Here is a 20,952-nt window from a genome sequence, read left to right as displayed (position 1 = left end):
CATTAAAGAGCGTCCGAGTGAATAGTAGAATACACTAAGTTAGAGACTAGCTCTTAATTACCCTAACTCGTATTTCTCCTTAAAGCACCCTAGTAAACAAATCTCTGGTCCGATAGTAATTACTTTGCCTCATTTAAAAAATATTCTCGAATGGTTAAAGGGCATTTCTTAGGAACTATTTGTGCTTCATATTCTTCCCTTTGCACTCCCTGTCTGTGATTGTGTGTACGTGTGTGTCTAATGAAGTTTGAGAGTTGTGCGCAGGGGTGTACCGGGTGGGAGCCCCGGAGGTCCCCATCCCCTGTTTCCACGGTCGCCTTGTCCAGAGCTCCAGCCGCAGAGCCGGGAGCCTTGGAAGTCGCGAGGCTCCCGGGCTGCTCTGAGTCCCGGCTGCGCGTCATTTGCAGTCTGGGGAATGTTGATCACCTCACTAATTACACCTCTCCCCCCCCCCACCCCCCGCCTCTCCCTCTCCCTCGCTCTCCTCTCTCATTCCCAGAGTGCATATCGGGAATAGACACACAAAGACATGCGCACTCAACTTAATCAGCCATTTTTTTAAACAGGGCTAAAACGATAATAATTAGCAGAATAAAGACATATCGGATTTTCATTTCCTTTCCTCCTTTTCCCAACCCCTTCACAACCAAACAGCGAGACCGCGGTCGGCACATGCTTTAACTCCTCCCGGACCCCTGAGGACCGCTCCGTGCTCCCCACTTTCTGCTCCAGCGTTTTTATTTTCACCCAATAAAGTTCGAGGATTATTTTTTTATTTTTTTATTTTTTTATTTTAATGAACCCTCTCGTTCTACTTGGATGTGATCAGCTGTACGTAAAATAAAAGCAAAACAAAAAAGAGGCGAAGATCGAGTAGGAACTGCAGGGGAAATGGAAAGTAAGTTTTTTCTTTAACTTTTATTGAGTAGTTTGTGTTAAATTTAGGTCGAGTATCGATTATCTTTCCAGCCTGATCTTGCACAATCTTTGATATTTCGCTCCCTCTCTCTCCCTCTCCCTCTCCGCCTCTCTCCCTCTCTGCCCCTAGCTCGCTTGCTCCAGCTCGCCCTAGCACACGTACCCTCATCCCGACCACCTCTTCCGCTCTGCCCCCCTTTCCATCTCTTTTCCCCCCGTTTTTTTGGCTCAAAGATTTGCTCTGCTGAGAGAGTGAGAAGGCAGGGGAGGGGGCCTGATTTTCTACTGGGGGAGATGCTTTTCGGGATTTAACTTTTGGATTAAGTGGCAGACCATCCATTTTCGGCCGAGCAGTTTTCTATTTTTTTCCCCAGTCTTTTCGGATTCTGCCTTCACCGGGAGCCGGAGACAATCCGGTGGCCGGGCGAAGCTGTCAGCTCCACAGCGGCTCAGACACTGTCTGGGGGTCCTGGCTCGCCCTGTGCCCCTGCACCCCATCGAGATGACGCTTCCTCGGCGCACATCCTCCGAAAGTTTGGACGTTGGTCGGTGGGGCTTGGAGCCCCCTCTCCTCTCCTCTCCCTCGATCCTCCTCTGTCCCCTTTTCAGTTTCCTTTTCTTCTTCCTTTTCCCTTCCCCACCCTTTCTCAAGTTCCCCGAAGGGCGCTCACTGTGCGTGGCTGCCGCAGGCCCGGTCCGGCGCGCGCCAGGCGCGGGGCCGAGGATGGGCGACCGCGGGGCTAGGTGGCAGGTAGACACCGGTCCGCGGAGAGCTGTGGCGGGCAGCGGCAGGCCGGGGCGGCTCTTGGCTGCGCCGGCGCTGCCGACCCTGGCAGGTCCGTTAGGAGGCGGGATCTCCCGGCCTCAGGCTGCGGATCTGGGGGTGGAGGCAGCTTGCCCCCGGCTTGATCGCCACACTAAGAGGACACCCGCGGCTGGGGATCAAGAGTCTTTGCTTTCTTTTTGGTAAAGGGCAAAATTGTGTGTGTGTGTGTGTGTGTGTGTGTGTGTGTGTGTGTGTGTGTGTGTGTGTGTGTAAGGGGCCTGTGGCAGACTGTGGAAAGTGATTCATTCCTTGCCCCCCCCGGGCCCCCCACTCCCGGGTTCCTTGTCTGCAAATGAACTTCACCTCCTTAGCTTCAGCTGGCACCACGCGCGCCTTCTAGCCTAATCAGCTAGGCGAACCGGGGCTGATCTTGCCTATTTTTTTCTTTTCTTTTTCTCTTTTTCCTTCTTTCTTTCTTTTTTCTTTCTTCCTTTCCTTCCTTCTTTCTTTCTTTCTTTCATTCATTCTTTCTTTCTTTCCCTAGTCCTTTTGCCTCCCTCTCTTTCCACTCTTTCTACTCTTTTCTATCGGAAAATACTAATACTACTAATAATAAAATTTCTCCTGGAATTGTATAAAAGTTCCTCGGCGATGGCCAAGTTGCAGAAGGTTCCCCATTCTGTCCCCTCCTCCCCCAGAAGACGGTGCACTGGTTTGAATTTCTTTTGTTACCTGTGATCCAGGCAGGGGGCTCCTTGAAGCGTTGGGTCTAGGGTCCGGCCCAGATATGAAGCTCCGATGGTGCCTTTAGCTGTGTCTCCACCATTCCGTGCTGTCCTGGTGAGGTTTTAGCTACCGTTCCGTGAGACACCCTCTTTGTAGGTACCAAAGGTTCAGATCACAAACACGGACACCCCCACACACACTCACACACACACTCCGACCCCTACACACACACATACACACACACACTCACAGTCTACACTCACAGACACACACATTCGGCCCACTCCCCCACCTCCAGCTCCCACCTTGTCTTCATCCTCCCCCTCCCCCCAAAAAGCACACAGAACAACACCCCCACCCCCACCAAACAAAAACCCAAAGACAAGTTCAGTAGCTGAAGATGGTGGATTGACACTGATTCAGACAGAGGCAGGTTCACCAGGAAATCTGGCGTTCCCGATTTCTGACAGTTGCATTTCCTCTCCTTGAGCCCCCCCCCCTTTTATTAACTCTGTTCCATGTTTAATCAAGGATCATGTAGATGGCAAAAGGAGAGACAGAGAGAGAGAGACACGGAAGGGGAGAGAGGAGAGAGGAAGAGAGAGAGAGAGAGAGAGAGAGAGAGAGAGAGAGAGAGAGAGAGAGAGAGAGAGAGAGAGAGAGAGAGAGAGCAGACAAGAGGAGGGATTTTTTTCTTTTTTCTTTTTTTTTTTTTTCTTTTTTTTTTTTTCTTTTTTCTTTTTTTTTTTTTTTTTTTTTTTATTGTGTTCTCCTGGATTTTCAGTGGCTTGATCCCTATAAACGTGGAGTGGTTAAAGCTCATATGTAGTATTATATTTTTAGTTGGGTGGATGGATGGAAGAGTCAGGGAGAGGCTGCGGCTGCGGCTGCCTTTTCAGTTGGTGCTTAGATTAAGGCTGAGACTTGGCTGCGATTGGGACGCGACAGTGACACGGGCATCGATCGCTTCCATTGAGAGCAATGCAAAAACACAGCCCGGGTATGTAACACTCTCGCTGCCATCCACACTTGCTTTACTTTATATCTACTGACAAAACTGACGGAACAAGCTCAGACTTTCTTTCTTTCTCTCTCTCTCTCTCTCTCTTTCTTTCTTTCTTTCTCTTTTTGCTTTTTTCTAACTAAAGAATAAAAAGAATGGTGTGTATAGAAATTGTTGGAAAGGATAGGTTTGAATAAAACAGAAAGGAGGTATTTGGGATTATTTTACTTCATCTGTAAGTGTGTTTTAGAGTTTTTCTTCTCCAGTGAGAAGCATATCAAAGAAACAGAAGATTTTCTTTCTTCATTAAAAAAAATAAGATTAAAAAAATCCTTAAGGGCATGGTTGATATTGTTCAAGGGACATGGTTTCAAGCAGCAGGAAGACACACAAAAATAAGAGATGGCTAGGCAGCTATTTTAACCTCTTGCACCTAGCTTCAGTGTAGGGATCATAAGGTTCATACAGTGGTTTTTAATGGTTTTAATATTTATGGCGTCCACTGTGGAGAGCATTGCTGTGTGTTTATTCAATACCTGGCTGCTCTTGTATTTAAAAAGTAAACTCTTATTGGAGTGTTTTCCTTTTTTATAGCAATGGAGATAGGGTCAATGAAATATGAGGGCAGCACCATAAATCTGAAAAGTGAAATGTACCCAAGGAACAAAGAAAGGTCAGGTAAACCAGCTGTATAAGTCATAGCAACAACACCCACTGTGGGGTGAGGCAGAGACAGTGGTTCTGGGTCTGAGAAATGAAAGTTGCCACTTAAGTTAAAAACAAGGCAAATATTGTAATATTTTGTAGTTTTTGGCATAGTAGCCCAACTCTGTTCATTAAGTGTAAGCTAGTTAGATTAGTTTAAAGGTGCTGCCACAGCAAGGGGGAACAGAAAGGAGGCTAAGAAAATTGCTGTTTAGTATTGCAGAATTTACTGCTTTCATTCTGACCATGAGCCTAAATTTACACAATGAAATCTGATTATCTCTAATAACAATATTAGATCCTGCACTGGATGGATGAGAATTGAGGTGGTTTTGTTGATTGCAAGGGTTTAATGTTGCATTTCAGAATCTGATGTGGTTTGGCCTCCCTTCCATTAACTGGAAAACCCCTGAGGTTTTACAATTATTTCTTAAAGATAATACATTTAAGATTGCATTGGTAGGCTGAAGAAAAGTCATAAAGGCAAGAAGGGAAAGCCTTAATAACTCTTGAGGTTCAGACATGTTCAGCAGTTAGATTGGCTCTGACTTCACCAAGGGTCGACAATGTGTCATTTCCACGAAGCCAAATTGCCCTCTGCCTATATGATATTAATGTGCAAATCAATATTTCAGGGATTAAATTTCCCTTCTTCATTTTTTATGGTTTCTACCTCAATAAGTCTCAAGTCTATTAGAAGAGGCTGGATGATTTAAAATCTTTCACTGCAGAATGGCTTGTCGTGCTCTTGTTTCACCGACCATCTTAGGGTTTTCGTTGTAAAGACTAAAGGTGCCCTACAGAAGTTGTGATGCACTGTAAAGACAGGGTCAGTAGTGTAAAAAGCTCTCATTCAATTAAGAGCTAAGAAGTATTGAGAATATAATATATGTGTTTGTGCATAGTATATACCTTCTCCTGCTTTAAAAATATTATGTTAATCACCTATTGATTTATTTCAAAATCAATTGATGCCCCCTTCTTAGTAATGATTTGTTCAGCATTCTTGAGGACTGTGTTAATTTTCTAAAACACTATGCATGAATTAGTTTGGTGTGAAAGTATTAGAAGGAAGAGATTTTTTCATGTAGCAACACTTTTCTAAGAAGTACTTTCAGAAATCATTGTTTCTGAGAGTAATAATCAAGTGGTGTCATTTGCATATATTGTTGTCATAGCTGTCATTGAGTTTTCTGGATGACTGATTTAGCTGTTTTCTGTTAAATGAGGCCTCCTCCCATTCGTCTATATGTTTAGTTTCTAGTACTTAGTAGGAGCAATGCATCTTTAAACTCTCTTGGAGAAACACAACTGTATCAGAAAATACGTGAATTGATTGGAAAATGCAAAATAGAAATGAAGGGAAGGGTGAAATAAAAGGCTGCAACTTTATCACGTAATCTTCAGAAGGCCTACTGCCTATCATTTGGTCTTGTTTTATAGTCTTAAACCATCTGGACCAAGTTCCGCACAGCTGCAAGAATTTCATATGTGATAGAACATTTTTTCCATTCAGTGTGAAATGTTCCTTCCTAAAAAACGTACACCAGACTCGCTTAATTTAGTCTGTTAAAAGGAATGCACATGAGAAAGGACAAAAGGCTCTTTAATCTTTGCAAGCTGTTTGTTTTTCTTAAAGATTCCTGTCTGTTTGGGTTTGAAAAGTCATGTTTATTGAGGAGATGATTCTAAGGTGTGACGTTAAAATAATCCACAATTTGGGGGCCGGTGGCCATGCTCCTACCCAATTTTCAGAACTACTTTTTATGCCTGTCAAAACACAGAGTTAATCTATCCTTATTTACAATTAATCTCAATAAAATTAATCTTAACTATGCTTTATTCAGTGGCTTAAAATATCTAATTATATTCAATTAACTGCTGTTATAGTAATTAACATTGCTTAATTGCCTCTGCATATATTTATGTAAAGCTCATTAGTCGTTGCCATCTTCTTTTCCCTTTTCTACTTGCTATTTTTGCTGTTGTCAAACCATTTTTATCTCCCAAGGTTTGATAGTGGCAATAGCACAGAATCTTTCTCAACACTTTCTTGTAATGAATCTGATTGCTCTTCTGTATCAGACACTTGTTAGGAGCCTTTAACTACTACTCCAACTGCTACCCCTGTCTTCAACTTCCTATCCAGAATCTCTAGTACACTCACAAAATAATTTCTATCACTGTTACTAGAAATATGAGAAAGCAGGTTAGGCTTTGTATTCATAAGTGAAGAGCTTCTGTATGTCTGAATAAGGGTTGTCCCTACAGGCAGTGTGGGGTGTTTTTGTTTTTGTTTTTTGTGTGTGGGGGGTGTATATTGTAGCTTTTCCCCCTCTCAAATCATTCTAAGGGTTAAAAACTTGGCCAAGGTTCAAACTGAAAAGCACCCAGGGAAAGTGCATGTGAATATGTACAAGTTTCATGTAATTAGTGCTTAATTATATTAACATATGCAAATTGTCAACTTAGGAGCTTGTTGAGCTGGCAAAGATCAGCTAGGCACAACTGCTATATTGTTCTGAAACAATAATGGATTTCAAGTTGGATTGTGGAAACACATAACTAGCTATCTAATTTAACTCATACCATGGTGAAATTTCATTAGTCTCCATGGAGACTGGTTTAATTGTGCTGACTAATGTTCTGGGCTGCAGAATGTCCTAAAAAGAAATCGTTGTTTGCCTAATCCACCTTACAATGACACTTGTTTGTACATGTTTCCCTTGTGTGGGAATTTGCATATGCAAATAAATAGTTTCTCTGCCCCATTTGTCATGGCTGTTCATTACCCATGAAGAGGACATTGTTACTGGGCTGTTACTGAGTCTCCCAAGACTGGATAGTGTCAACCAGTCCAGCTACATTCTTTCATAATTTGTTTCTGATTAATAGACCAGAGTGAGTCTCATTCTCTTTGGGCATCTGCAAGGCAAGGTCAGTTCTTTTTCAGAAAAGAGTTTCTGCAGTAACTGAAGGACTTTTTCTTCTGCTCTGCTTTCTTCCTTTTCCACCCATTGGTTAACAGAATGAATAATATTTAATATAATGTATTCTTGTTCAAAGAATGCCTTGACTAATAACTACTAGTTTCCTAAAGCAAAAAGATAGGAAAAGAAAGCAGATTCTGTTATTGGAATATTAATCCTGTTTTTGACAGAAAGGTAAACTGATATAATTGCTTTTCAGTTGAAGGCATGGGGGTTTATACAAGTGTGAAAGCATCGGAAAAGGATTAGCATTTTTTTGCATAATGAAAAGCTCTGTTGAATAGGGATCCAAATGGTTGACTGAATGACTAAGATGAAAGGAAGATGAAAATGCAGACTTCTCTTTCTTTATGTCTATGTTCTGCTCTCTCCAAAGCTATGTTTCCAGGACATGAGCAAACAAGTAGTAGCTCACATTTCAGCAACTTTCTAAAATGTTCTGAGTTTTCATCCTGATCAGGAAAATATAGATGAAGATAGAACAAGCCAGTAGGTGGTCAGCAGAGGTCTGTATGTAGACAGCTTTAAGGAGCATGCCAGCCTAGCAGACTAATGACTGCTGTAAGTCAAGAATCCCCAGCACTTTGCTGGCAAAAATAGTTATTTTAAAAGAAGCCAGTAATATTTACTGGCATGAATATTCATTTCATTTCATTATTGATCCCATAGTGTACATCTTCCCGTGGATAAAAAATAACTTCCTCCATTGACAGAACACTTCACTGGGGGCAAAGTAATGCTTTCTGACTTTTGGTAATGTTAAGTGTTTTAAGTGCCCTATCAGCTTTTGTAAATATGAAAGAATAGCAGATAAAAATTCAAAGTTTTCACTAATTCATAAAGTTCTTAATGCCATCTTCTGGTTAGTTTGTAAGTGTATACTATATTCATTTTAAGGAGGCCATTTGAAGGATATCTCACTTGCTCAAAAACATTTGCAGTTTGGTTTTTCCTTGTCTCTAGTTAGAGCTATAATTGGTTACCAGTTGACAATGTAAACAGGTCTGTCTCCCGATGATGAAGTTTCTTCAGCCAAAATGAAGGCAATGAAAATTCTATGTGTTGAGACACCTTCAAAGGTGAGAACTAGTTCTTTTGTATATGTAAATCAATAGTAAAAGAGATCATTATTTGCATACATTTTATATAAATGTATATATTTCACCCAAGCTCTTTCCAATTTGGAGTCACCACAAATAATCCAAAGAAGGGTGCCCCAGAGTAGAGCTAGAGGATTCCACCAGATATTATCCTAACTAGTCGGTGCCTAGGCAGCAGTGCTTCCATTTGTCTCATCACTTTTAGTGGTTCAGTGGCTGGGGTTCTGTTATGAAGGTTATATGGAAACTTGAGAAATCACAAGTGTTTTCCTATAAATGCAAGTGTGCAGGTTGCCTCCTGAGTACAGTGTATTATAAAAGAAAAGTGTTTGATCTTTGTTATAAACTCACCCAGCTTCTTTACTGGAGTCCTTTTTAAAATTTGTCAAGAAATTCTGGATTGTTTTAGAAACTTTGATGGCAAACTTTATGATATGCTTTTAAAAAGTCTTAAAAGAACAAAAAAATCCACATAGAGGCTATTCTTTTTTACATGAATAAGGGATTATTAAGGTATTTCCATAAGAAAAATGTGTTAATTTAAAAAATAAATTCATTTATATTTTAAGACATTGTTAAGCAGGCACCATGTGTTGTAACTGGCAGCATTCCAGCCACCATGGATGTGGATCACACATGGGTTAATAGTAGCTTATATGATGTCTGCATTCTTAGGAAATGGGCAAAAGCCCAGAGGATTCTTATATCAAGATTGCAAGAATCAGACAGAGCAGAATATATGTTTATATGTGAACAGATGGACACATGTGAGAACTAAAAGAGCACAATTTCTCTTGGCACTTGTTTTACTTATCCCTGACAACATAACCAAAATCTTAGTTCACTCCTGGTCTTTAATGGCTCAGGCCAAAATGGGCTTTTAGGGAGGACTTTGGTGGCATTATTTTCTTGCACAAAGATTGTGCTCCTTGCGATCTTGCTGGAGTTGATATTGTGTTAATTCCCTCATTTCAGAGGTTCAAAAGTTTCCTTGGAAGTTTGATACGTTTCCCATTTGACACACAATCCTCAGGTCAGGAATGGCTGCTCCACCCCCTACTCAAAGGATTGTGAGTGAAATGAAATACTTGCCACTGAGGAATTTTTGGATGTATGCATGACATGTAAAAATAGCTTTGACACTAAAGCCATGTTTGGCAAGAGGCATCCCTAATACAATTATCCACTTTAACATTCTAGAGATTAAAAAAAAAATAAACAAATATTAAGAGTTAGAGTAGACCGACTTGGTGCGTATGTCACAATGCCCTAATGGTCGAAGCAAGCGTGGTTAGGTGTTTTGATCAGCCAACAGGCTGGCACACTAGAATCTGATGTTTATGTCTGCTGCTTGCCTGTCCTGGGGACATGGCAATGCTCAGATGATCATCACTGGGCAGCATATATTCTAGCACAAGCCTCTAAAAATAAGAGTTCTGGATTCTGTTTTGTCTGTGCTATAAAACCAGAAAACATCCTAGGAATATTTAGTTAGATCTAAGTCATTTTAACCAGGGAAAACTGACTTTTGGGTTAAAATATGTATTTTATAAATGTCCATGTAGTTCTTTGTCTTCACTATAAAGAAGACAGGAAACCCATAGTTGTAACAACATTAATATACAAAAATATACACTTTGTTGTCTGTGACCTGGTCATATTCTTAAAATCAGGACAAAATAAATCTTGAAGAGAAAGATCTTGGAGTATCTTAAATTAGCTTATTTAGAAATATAACCTGAAGAAGCACAACTATTAACAGATTCATCTTTTCCCAGAGAATGCTTTCATGGAACATGTATTACTTCTTTAAATTTCAGCTTGTAGCCCTTTACAAAAAAAATCCCATAAATTGAGGAATGATATAATTTATACCTAAGACTTCCTGAGACCATTAGACAAGCTGGGTTTTGTTTGCTTATGTTGTTTTCATAGATACAATTGTGTTCAATCTTTGATAACATGCCGACTCAGAGTGAAAATACACACACACACACACACCCACACACACACACACACACACACACACACACCTGTCTTCTGCCTAAATGAGTGTTTCACTTTGCTCCCAAGATATATTCAGTAGCAACCTGTGCAATTTCCTCTCTCAAGCTAAAATTCTTTCATTCTCTCAGAATTAGTCAAAATAAGCTCAAAAGAGAAAAATCAAGTACGTTGTGGAGACCACTAAAAACACTAAAGATGCTGGCATCAGTCAGGAGACAGCATTCCTTCCAGTCATTCACCTAGCTGTTTGAAGAGCTGCAAGTGAATGGAGAAGTCACCATCATAGCCAGGATGGTAGCGAAGTGGAAAGACAGGAGCTCTAGCTCATCATCCAAGAATGCTCACTCAATCAGTGTTTTGTATGTTTGGGGAAGGGATTGCTGCATGAATGAAAATGAACGTTGTGGGTCCTGCAAAGAGAATCAAAGAAAAATGTGCGATGGCAGTCCAACGAGGATTTTTTTTTTAAATGAGAAAGTGTGCTTTCTGCTTCTGAAGGGGGCTAATCAGAATCCGGTCAGACTCCCAGGTCTGTGACTCCTACACATAGTCTTGTGTTAAGTAACAGGTTAGTCTAGGTGCTCCGAATGGCTAAGAAGAGTCTATGATTCATAAAAAATATGGACGACCTCAGTGACTTAAAATGCATGAACATGGTGTGAACAAGGAGAAGCTTTCGATTCTGTGTGAGGAAAGTAAATGAGGACAAGGCTGTGAAGTTTTTGAGGCAGCGTAATGTACAGAAAGAATGCACATAATTCAAGCCAGCCCACCCACTCATTCTCTTTACTAAGGATTCATTTTCCTTTTAAGTAAATTTGTTTCTTATCACTTACAGTTTAGATGAGAGTCTACTTAATTTCTTAGCAACTTAGTGAGCAATAAGGATCGTGTCAGTTTATAAGCTCTCTGGATTAATTTAGATGTGTAAGTGACCTTGTCCAAAGACTTACTTTTTGAAAGCCTCAGTTTCCTATTTTGGGTGTCAAGGTTTGCTGAACCTAAGTGTTGTGAACAGCAAAATATGTCACTGTGATGTGGTGCTATATGTGGTCACTGTGGCTCTTGTTTGAATGTAACGTTACGATGATGACTGTTTGATAAAGTAAATCTACTAGGATGTGAGTAGAGTTGCCCACCTCCATGGATAAGAGGAGATAAGAATAGACCATGGGTATGTCTAAGAGACAGAGCAGGAGACAGTGGTCTCACACTATTTCCTCCTTGGTAGGTTTCTGGATGGCATTTGGCATGGCAAGTGGTTCTTTCTCCACACCATTATCTCCCATTCCATCGTTGTCACTTGGTTTAGTTATGAGGGCTCCTAATATTTAATGCATTTTGGTTCTTCATTTTTCTACAAAGCAAATTAGGACAGAAACATTTTTTTAAATAATTCAGACCTTGGTCAATTCACATGAACTCAAGAGTCCTAGTTGTCCATTAAGTACAATAATAGAAGAGACCACAATACTCACTTCAGTCTTGCAGTGAACCCAATCTGCTTGAAAGCCTGTGAATTAAAGGGCTTTCCAAAACTGGCTTATATCCCATAGCAACACTTTTCTATACATTTGTTATTAAGAGATTCTGATATGTCATGAAATGAATATAAGCCATACTGTTCCACGGTGTCCTAGTATCCAAAATTCCTACAAGCCTGGAAGAAAAGAAAAAGCCAGTTAAATGTATACATGTATGTAAAAGTATACAGAATCATTAAATCTTCTTGGTAACGTTCTAGACAAATTATTAGCATTCACTTGGCTCAATTTTTAGGTAAATCACAGAGTTTTGCCTTTGTACAATAATACATTATTTAATGGAAATTTATCCAGTTTTAAAGATGATAGATCTCCTAAAAGTTAATAAATACATAGATGCAATCTTTCAAACCATCTAGAAATGGAAATCTATTTTTGTTACAGATTTCAAAATAATTTAACTAATGATAATCTTCCACAGTGACACATGCCTATAAGCAAAATTATTGTTTATATTTTATGGAATAAAAATAAAAGTGTCCTTGGAGTGTATGTGCATAAAAGTTCTTCAAATAAATTGCAGCCTCTATGGAGCAGTGCTTACATCCATTTAACTACTGTATCCACAGTCATGGGTGTATTATTGGCAATTTCTTGGTGCCCAAGTTGCTGAATGACTTACTAACGACTTTTCAAAGCACACATGGAAATCCTCAGTTTATTGTACTAACAGTTTCTGCTCCCTCTCTCACCTAGGTGTACTGAAAAGAAATGCACAAATTCATATTGGTTGTTCTCTTTCTGGAAAATTCTTTAGAGAAACCTTGTAGGGCAATGTAAATGGGTTTTTATCTTAGGGGTATAGATTGTCATAGTCAGAAGAGAAAGGAAACCAGAACATAGTTCCTTTCTCAACTGATAAGGAAACTGAAGCCTGTATGAATTCCTAGGAAGAACCATGTAACTCAGAGTAGATGAGACTATCGTGTGTGTGTGTGTGTGTGTGTGTGTGTGTGAGTGTGTGTGTAAGAATATATTGCAATGCATTTTCCCTTTAAGCGGTGCTTGAATATGAGAAGAGTTTGCAGTTCTCGCTCTCTTTCTCTCCCTTGTATGTGTGTGTGTGTGAGTGTGTGTGTGTGAGTGTGTGTGTGTGAGTGTGTGTGTGTGAGTGTGTTTGTGTGAGTGTGTGTGTGAGTGTGTGTGTGTGAGTGTGTGTGTGTGAGTGTGTTTGTGTGAGTGTGTGTGTGTGAGTGTGTGTGTGTGAGTGTGTGTGGCTTTGTCTACTTTAAAATGGTTTTTTTATTTGATTGTTAGTTAGTTGGTTGGTTGGATGGATGGTTTGATTTGCAAACTAAAAACTATTAGTTTTAGAGGTGTCCCAGCACTATGACAACTCTTGCAACTGGCTGGGATGGGTCTATAAGTCTAAGCAAGGAGAGATAGAACCCAACTAGCCTAAAAGGTAAAAGTTGCAAAAAAATGGAATGGGGCATTTCCTTATTGAAAGAAAGCAAGGTACAAATTGACTAGGAATCATTCTGATTCGCCAGAAGTGGTTAGTCACAGAAGGCTGTTCAAGTATTCACTGTCAACAAAGAAATCATAGGCCAAACTTAAAGTGGCTCACCTCTGGTTTATTCATAAAGCTCATATGAGCACTTGGCTTGGTTCTTTTTCTGAGAAGGGTACCAATGTCAATACGAACAAGAATAAGAGCTTCTTGCATGGTCCAAGAGTAAACAGCACTTTACCTCAAAGTCTGACCTATTTTCTTGTCCTCTGTTATGGGAGTATTGCCTATGCTTGGCTGTGTGTCCTTAGAGGATTGGGCAAAAGAGGTTATAACAAGAACCTACTGTGTAAGTAACAAGAGCTTGCACCTGGAACATGGGATCTTACTCAGCCTGTAGGTGGAAGTATTTATACTAAATCAAAGGCCTGTGATTCGACTAGCCTAAAGAGTTTCACACTTAATAATCATTTAAATCGTGCCTTCTCTAGTTGAAAAATATGACAGTGTCATAATAAAACTAGTTTGGACATTCTTTCTCCCACTGAAGTGAATAGAGTTTTCATACCAGAAAGAAAGTAAGAATAAAGTAGGCTCAGGATGGAGCAGAACTAAGGAACAAGGTTGCCTTTTCCACTGATTAGTTATATTTATCTGAGGAGTTCACTCATATTACTACACAAATAATGCTCTACTCCAGTTGCTCATGTTGAAAGTACGGGAAAGACATTTAAAGACCAGTCAACTGTTTGGAGTTCACTGACCTGAGGTTCAGTGGTGACTCAACACCGCAGAGAAACATGTAGTTCACTGGAGACCACAAATGCAGTTCACACTGATTTCCCTTTTCATCTTTGATGGAATTGGTGTATTACCTACGGGATATATATTTACATACACACACACACACACACACACACACACACACACACACACACACACACACACACACACACACACTCTTTCCTCTAACTTTCACGATGCATTAGAAGAGCCAATATTAAGGATGGTGATGAGAGTTAATGATGTATCTTTAGATAAAGCTGTGCAGTCACATCACAGCCATCAGCTCGTTTGTCATGGCTGGAGTGAAGATGTCAGGACCAATGAGTGTATGAGCATGGAAGGGACAAAAGGGCTTTTGGAGAGACACATTTTTGTACTGGGAGCCAGCCATGGCTTAGATTTAGCTCCAGGGAAAGATTGGGATTAGACAACACTGTGTACAAATCCTTGGCATAACAGAGTGAGCTGGTGAAATGGGGGAGAATCAGAATAGGAAATGTAAGGATCGACACTTCTCAACATGCATTCTAGACTACAGCTTGGAAACTGTGGAGCTTCCAAGGTTTATGTTGTATGTGGAGTTATTGATTTAAGTCAGGCTGAAGCCACAGGTTTGAATTAGCATCAATCGGAAGACTTGCTTGTCATATGCTAAACACGCATACATATACCAAAGCTTAACCGCATAAAGAGTTTCAGTCTTTACTTCCATCTAAAATCTTTGTGGGGAAGTAGCATTTGCATAGGCAGTAGTAACAATCAGGTATAAAATGCTTTTCCCATTACAGTGGAAGTCCATGCTTAATTTTCAAAACAGTTCTGACAATAGATACTTGTGACGTTGTTGAACTTACACAAAATCAAGAAGCTAAACTTTATTTACCCAGAGCTCATTCTGAAACACTAATTGAAAAAGTAACAGATTTCCTTTCTTATACAAGTTCTTATCTTTGATAGACCAACACTAGCAGATTTATTTCATTTGGATCCAGCTAACTGTTCTCTTTCAGCTAATGTACCCAAACAAGCTCTTCGTGTTTAATTCTATTGATTTACAGTGCTAAAGTGAAATAATCTGATACCTGTTTCCTGCCCTTTGAGTATTTGTCGTCAAAGAGGCTGATTAGTTTCTCTCCTAGCTCTTTAGCTGTTTTAAATGTATAATTATCATTGCATGTCATTTGATAGCTGCACTAATTGCTGCCAACTATTGTCTGTTTGCACTTAATGCTGAAACCTGATCAACATCCTGCTTTGGTTGATGTTTGATGGTAAACTTTAATTAACTCTTATTGCATTGAAGAAGAGTTCAGGCTTGGTGCTAACTAATCATTTACCTTCATTATGTCCTGACAGCTCCGCTTGTCCTTGGTCCTAATAGATACACCAGTCAGTAAATAATCCTGCAAACCCCATGTCTTGAAGTTGCTCCACATTAATATCTGGCTACTTAAAGTATAAGATAATTGAGGCCAGATAATTATTTAGTTAGTTTCATATCTCTAGTTCTTCAGACACTAATCTTAAATTGCTTCTTTCATCCTAGACAATTTTATTTTAATAGAAACTGTAGATCTTAGATAACATTATTTCTTCAACATGGCCCTGGGAACATGCATCTTTTGAATCAATATCATTAAGCTTGTCTCCTGTTGGAATTCCTGTAATTATTTTTCCTGAAATACTTTTCCTGTAATGATATTGAAGTTAAAGTAATCAGGTTACCAGCAGATCATGTAAAATTCAACTCAAAATTGCTGGTTGCTTGATTTTAATTTGTCTGACATCAAGTTTGTTTGAAAAGGGATAATATGTGGGTAAACCAAGGAGCTTATAATTATGGTTGACATTTGTTTGTTTATAATGAAATCTAATTAAACTTCATAGATTTAAAACACAAAAGTTAATTACTGAACTGCTCACTTCACTGATGGGCAGGAGTCAAATTAACTTTTAGGGGAAAGACATAGGGAGAGATGGAGAAAGGGAGGGAAGAAAGAACATGAGAGAAAGAGAGAGAGAGATCACAGACAAATGACTCTTCATAATAGAAATAAAATAACTCACTAATCTTAGTAATCAAACATAAATTTATCAAGATTTCATCCACAAGAACACTTGGCATTCCACTTATGTTCCCTATTATGTTAGTCCTAATGTGGTTTCTTAATACAAAGTAATTTAAAATATTTACATGGAATATAAAAACAGTTGTGTTTGGTAGACTTTAAGAATACTATGTAGCAAGATCCACTTGGCAATGATTTAAAGAATTATGCACATGACTTTCCTTGTTCAAACTATGTGAAATCATGTAAAACCACTAAAGAGATTGTTCAGGGAATAGGAATGTTTGCTGGGACACCTGACCTGTGATTAGTTTTATGAAGGTAATTATAGAAGGTTTAGCCTGCAAGGAATGATTTTTTTAAACATACTTAACACTAGTGTATTTATTGTTACATTGCTGGGAATAGTGAAACGCAAATAATCATAAAATTATCTTCCCCTTTGATAGTCAGTTGTTAGTAGCTCAGTGCTTTTTATGTGACTAGATAGAGAAGGAAAAACACAGATGTCCATTAGAAAATGTTGTTATCATACTGTGTATGTAATAATACATGTGAAAGAAGTAAGATAACAGATACACACTGGGACATATTCTTATCAAACTGTGTATATGATCAAACATGTGAAAAAAGGAAAATCACAGACAAGCCTTAGAACATGCGGTTGTCATACTGTGTGTATGATAATGCGTGTGGCAGTGGTTAGCTAGAAAGATCTTTTAACGTCACACATTTTATAGTTAATGGTACATTGCTGATGCCAATTAGGATTAATTTTTAGATATTGCTGTGGTTGTCAGCATTGCTATCATCTAGATATTCAGATTCTTTTAAGCGAGAGCTGTTAGACAATTATATTTTAAAGATGGACAATATAGTTACAAGAAAGATAGGACAACTTTGATTTATACAGTTCCAAGACATGCTTGAAGAGTCTGGGTTTTCCCACCAAGGAAACGGAAAGGATTCCATGTTATAGTTTTATCTTTAAGTGTTAATGCACTTTGTACCTTCAAATATGATGGGAGCATCCAGGAGGGACCCGAGAAAGAAGGCTGATTGGTACCACATTATGATGCTTTGGGGTTTAGAGTGATTTACACAATATTGAACTGCTTCCAGGGTATACATTTGAATGTGTTTTAACGCAGTCCCTGCTTAGTTTTAGGCTTACATATTATTTAGGAAAGAGCTATCTGGATGATCATTTAAGGATAACCCTGCTTTGTGGTTAGGAGAGAGAGGGTGATGAACACTTGAGTATGATGGGGTCACTGCCATTACTGGGTACCTTTCCTTTCTTTAGATGATGGAAACAATCAGTATAGTCTCTGAGTATTGGCAAACAACAGCATTCTAGTAATACTTTAGCTGATTTGCACCCCCTTACCCTTTAATGAAGCAGTTACCATAAAGTCCGAGTGTCAGATGTAATATTAGCAAAAGAGTATCAAAGAGAAAGCCAGAAAAAAAAAAAAAAAAAAAAAAAGCACAGGACATAATTGCAGTTTGTGTCCTTGCCTCACACCAATGCAAACTATTTTCAATTAGAATAAATATGAAAATTAGAAGTCAACTCCATTGGTCAAAATTAGCCAAGTTTGTTTCCAGAGGTAGCTAAAGTGTTGGATCCATCTTGCCCACTGATTATGAAATTTTCCTGAAGCAAACAAATAAAATGAGTCATATAATAGCATAATTTGGTTAAAGAGAGACTATTGATTCCTCTGTAAGCAAAGTAGCTGGAGTTTGATTAAAGTTGTAAAGAAAGCTGAGTAAAATTCCCATTTCCCACAACTAATCTAATTAAGAACTTCTGGACTGAGTGGAAAAGTATGCCACTCCTCATTTGCTCCACAGCCCATATGTTTAATGGTATGTAATTGTCACATAACTTCCATGTAGATTTAGTGATCTGAGAGAGGAGGAGAGAGGAGAGTAGAAAACAAGGGAAGGAAAGAAAGAATCAAAGATGGAGAATACACTGCTTCAACCACAAGGTCCTATTTATAGAGAGGGAAACCAATCTGCACCGAATCGTTAATTCAGATTTTAATGAGAAAAATGAGAGAGGGAAACGAGGAAAAATGACTTAGTTGACTCACACACGCATACTTGCCTTTGGAAACTTTCCCTCCTTAAAAATGTGCTTGTTCTAAATGCTGAATATATTTGGTTACATCCCTCTATTCAAACTTAATTACCTTCTCCCCTTTGTCATGACATGGGTGGAAAGTTTTTGCCGTGTCAGGAGAGGTCGTCACACATTCTTTTGCAGTTCGCTTCATTAATTCCTTCTTGCAGAAGCATTCTCTCTCGTGCTGGGAAGGTAGAAGGGTGTAACAGAAGAGCCCTGAACATCAGCAGGAAGCTCTAAGCCGGTTAATGCAGTATAATTGTCTGGACATAGACTGGTCTTTGTTTGTGTGGTTCACTCCGAATCAGCTGTAATTAACTCCAGAGTGTTTCCAGATTGCCAGCAAAGAAAAATTACAGCTTTTCTGTTTTAAATTGTAAAGCTCACAGACATTAACTATGGAGATTGCCTTTACTTTGATATATTTCTATCCTGCAAGGGGGGAAAAAAAAAGCTTACTTGGCTCCCCACCCTACCTCTAAAAATGTGCTTTTGTTAAGTTACATGATTTAGTGTCTGCTGGAACATAATGGCCCCTTAATAGTTCAGTTTGAAACGTTTTTACTTAATATTTTCAATCTTTTGCCATCCCCTTTGCTAAGATTTTTAACACTGAAATGGAAAAGAAGTTATGCAATTGTTTAATGAAATACTAAACACCCGTTGAAAATAGGAAAATTGTAGTAAAGGCTGCCTCAAAGAGAAGCATCTTCAAGGCTTGAGATCCAGTATGTCTTCTGATGTAATTGGGGCCTGCTTCACCTGTGTTTTGATATATCAAAAGGAGGCTTTGAAAAAAGGACCATTTTACTTCCTCTTTCCTGTGGTCAGTGAGCCACACCCTTCTCCAAGCTTCAGTGCAGTAGTTTGTAATTATGAATTGCAGCATGGATAAGAATGAGGTGGCAGTGTGAACTAATACAGCCCAGCACACAAAAGATCTGTCAGCAACTGATGCAAAAAAAAAAAAAAAAAAAAGTCCAGCCAAAAAATCTTTTTTTTTTCTTTCTTCTGAATCCAACAATGAGGAATTTAAGCCTCAATGTGGCTTTAGCAAGCAAAGAAAAGAAGCTCTTGGTGTCTGCATAATACCACTTTGATGGATTTTTTTCATCAGTTCTCTGTACGTGGCAACAAATAAACAAGTATAATTATACTTGTGAAGGCCTATTCATTGCTTTGTCAGGATTAGATATATGTGCCGTTTTCACACTGCGCCTCTCCTTTGTCTTTGCCTAACTCACTATGACATATTGATAGAGGATTTGGAATGGGGAAAGGCCACAGCAGAGACAGTGATGACCTTTTGGAAACTTGATATAATTCAAAGATTTTTATTTATTTTCTTTTTTGTTGTTGTTGTTGTTTGTTTGTTTGTCTGTAACTTGTTACCAAATTCTGTTATAAGCAGACAACTTCTAACCCATTTCAGATGGGGTAAATAAAGACCCAGAGTGTTAGGAGACAGCAAGAGTGCAAAGGAAAATAAAAACAATAGGCCAAGGAGTGCCCTGGTCTTCTTTCCCAGCACTTAGCAGAGTGGCTATAACCTAGCATTCTTTTCCCATTATTCTAGCCTCTTGATCAGATCACGTTCTTTTTAATCATTTCACAAACACTGTCTCACTGGACCGTAGAAGAGGGCTGGGGCAGCCTCAATTAAAGAAGCAGAGGTAAAACTGGCCTCTAATTTTGGGTTCTAATGGGAACTCTGAGTGCTGAATGCAAAGGCATTTTCCTATTGTGCAGGAAAACCCCCTTTTATTAGAAGGGCTCCTCTTAGGTGGGTTTGGCCATTTAGCAGAGCACAGTTTAGGCAGCAGTGACTGCAGAGGAAAGCAAAGCAGATGCAGGAAAAAAAGTTCTTTTCTGCATATTGTCAGCTGCTTCCGAAAAAGGGATTTGACACGATCAAAGTCACTGATCTTGTGAATTCCTGAGAATACCAAAAAAAGAAAAAAATGTGTACACGTATTCTAAGCAGACCAGCAGGTATGTATTCCTCTGAACTTAGCATAAAAGTTAAAGCAGGTTTCTCTAAGGAATTTCCTTAGGACTTTAGTGATTTTTAAAAATAGGATATTTGAAGTAGAGACTAGACATTGGTAATGAATAAATAGAAGACAACTTTTTATGGTGAAACAACTTTTACTGTGAATTAACTTGTTACGTAATCATTTGGGAATGGTTCTGTGGTTGAACTTAAATGGCTGTCTTTGTGGACTTCATACTGTTCTTTTTTTTTTTTTTTTTTTTTTTTAAATAAAGCTAGCACAAGCTTCCTACATGAGTACTATCAGGAAAAGAAAAACTCATTTGGTAGTGATGAGAGTGAATCATTTGGCATCCTATTTCGTGCCACAGAACATACTGATTTAAAAAGCCGTTTAGCCACATAGAAGAAAGACTCCCATCACTGACAAACATTGCTATGGTTAAAGTCAGTAGCCACATAAGAATATTAAAGTTAGCTACTAATATGTTGCTATCTATGTCAATTTATATTGTTTTGTTGTTGTTGATTTTAGAGTGAGATGTAATTAAGATGTACAGAAGACTTACATGTTTGACCTGGTTTATGATGAGTGTGTGTCTTACTGATATAAAATTGATAGACACTTTGATGTAAAATTATGTAGAAATATTATAACAAAGTATATACTACCAGATTTCTGATATGAATTCTTTTAACATAGCTTCCATAACTATTTTACCTCTGTCTCTTTTAACATAAGATGGAAGGGTGGA

The 20,952-nt window shown here is 38.9% G+C and overlaps 1 protein-coding gene across 1 annotated transcript in view; it reads left to right on the top strand.

Annotated features, from left to right (window-relative positions):
• The first annotated feature begins 510 nt into the window (after nucleotides 1–510).
• The window catches only part of Zfhx4 (zinc finger homeobox 4), a 177,957-nt gene continuing 157,515 nt past the window's right edge, over nucleotides 511–20,952 (top strand). The window contains exon 1 of the mRNA XM_051158525.1: nucleotides 511–898. The gene's annotated coding sequence lies outside the window, so the exon portion shown is untranslated. The remainder of the gene's footprint in view (nucleotides 899–20,952) is intronic.

Source organism: Acomys russatus, chromosome 2 (assembly GCF_903995435.1).
Source record: "Acomys russatus chromosome 2, mAcoRus1.1, whole genome shotgun sequence".
NCBI classification, from domain to species: domain Eukaryota; kingdom Metazoa; phylum Chordata; class Mammalia; order Rodentia; family Muridae; genus Acomys; species Acomys russatus.
This window is presented reverse-complemented; position numbering and strand designations above follow the sequence as displayed.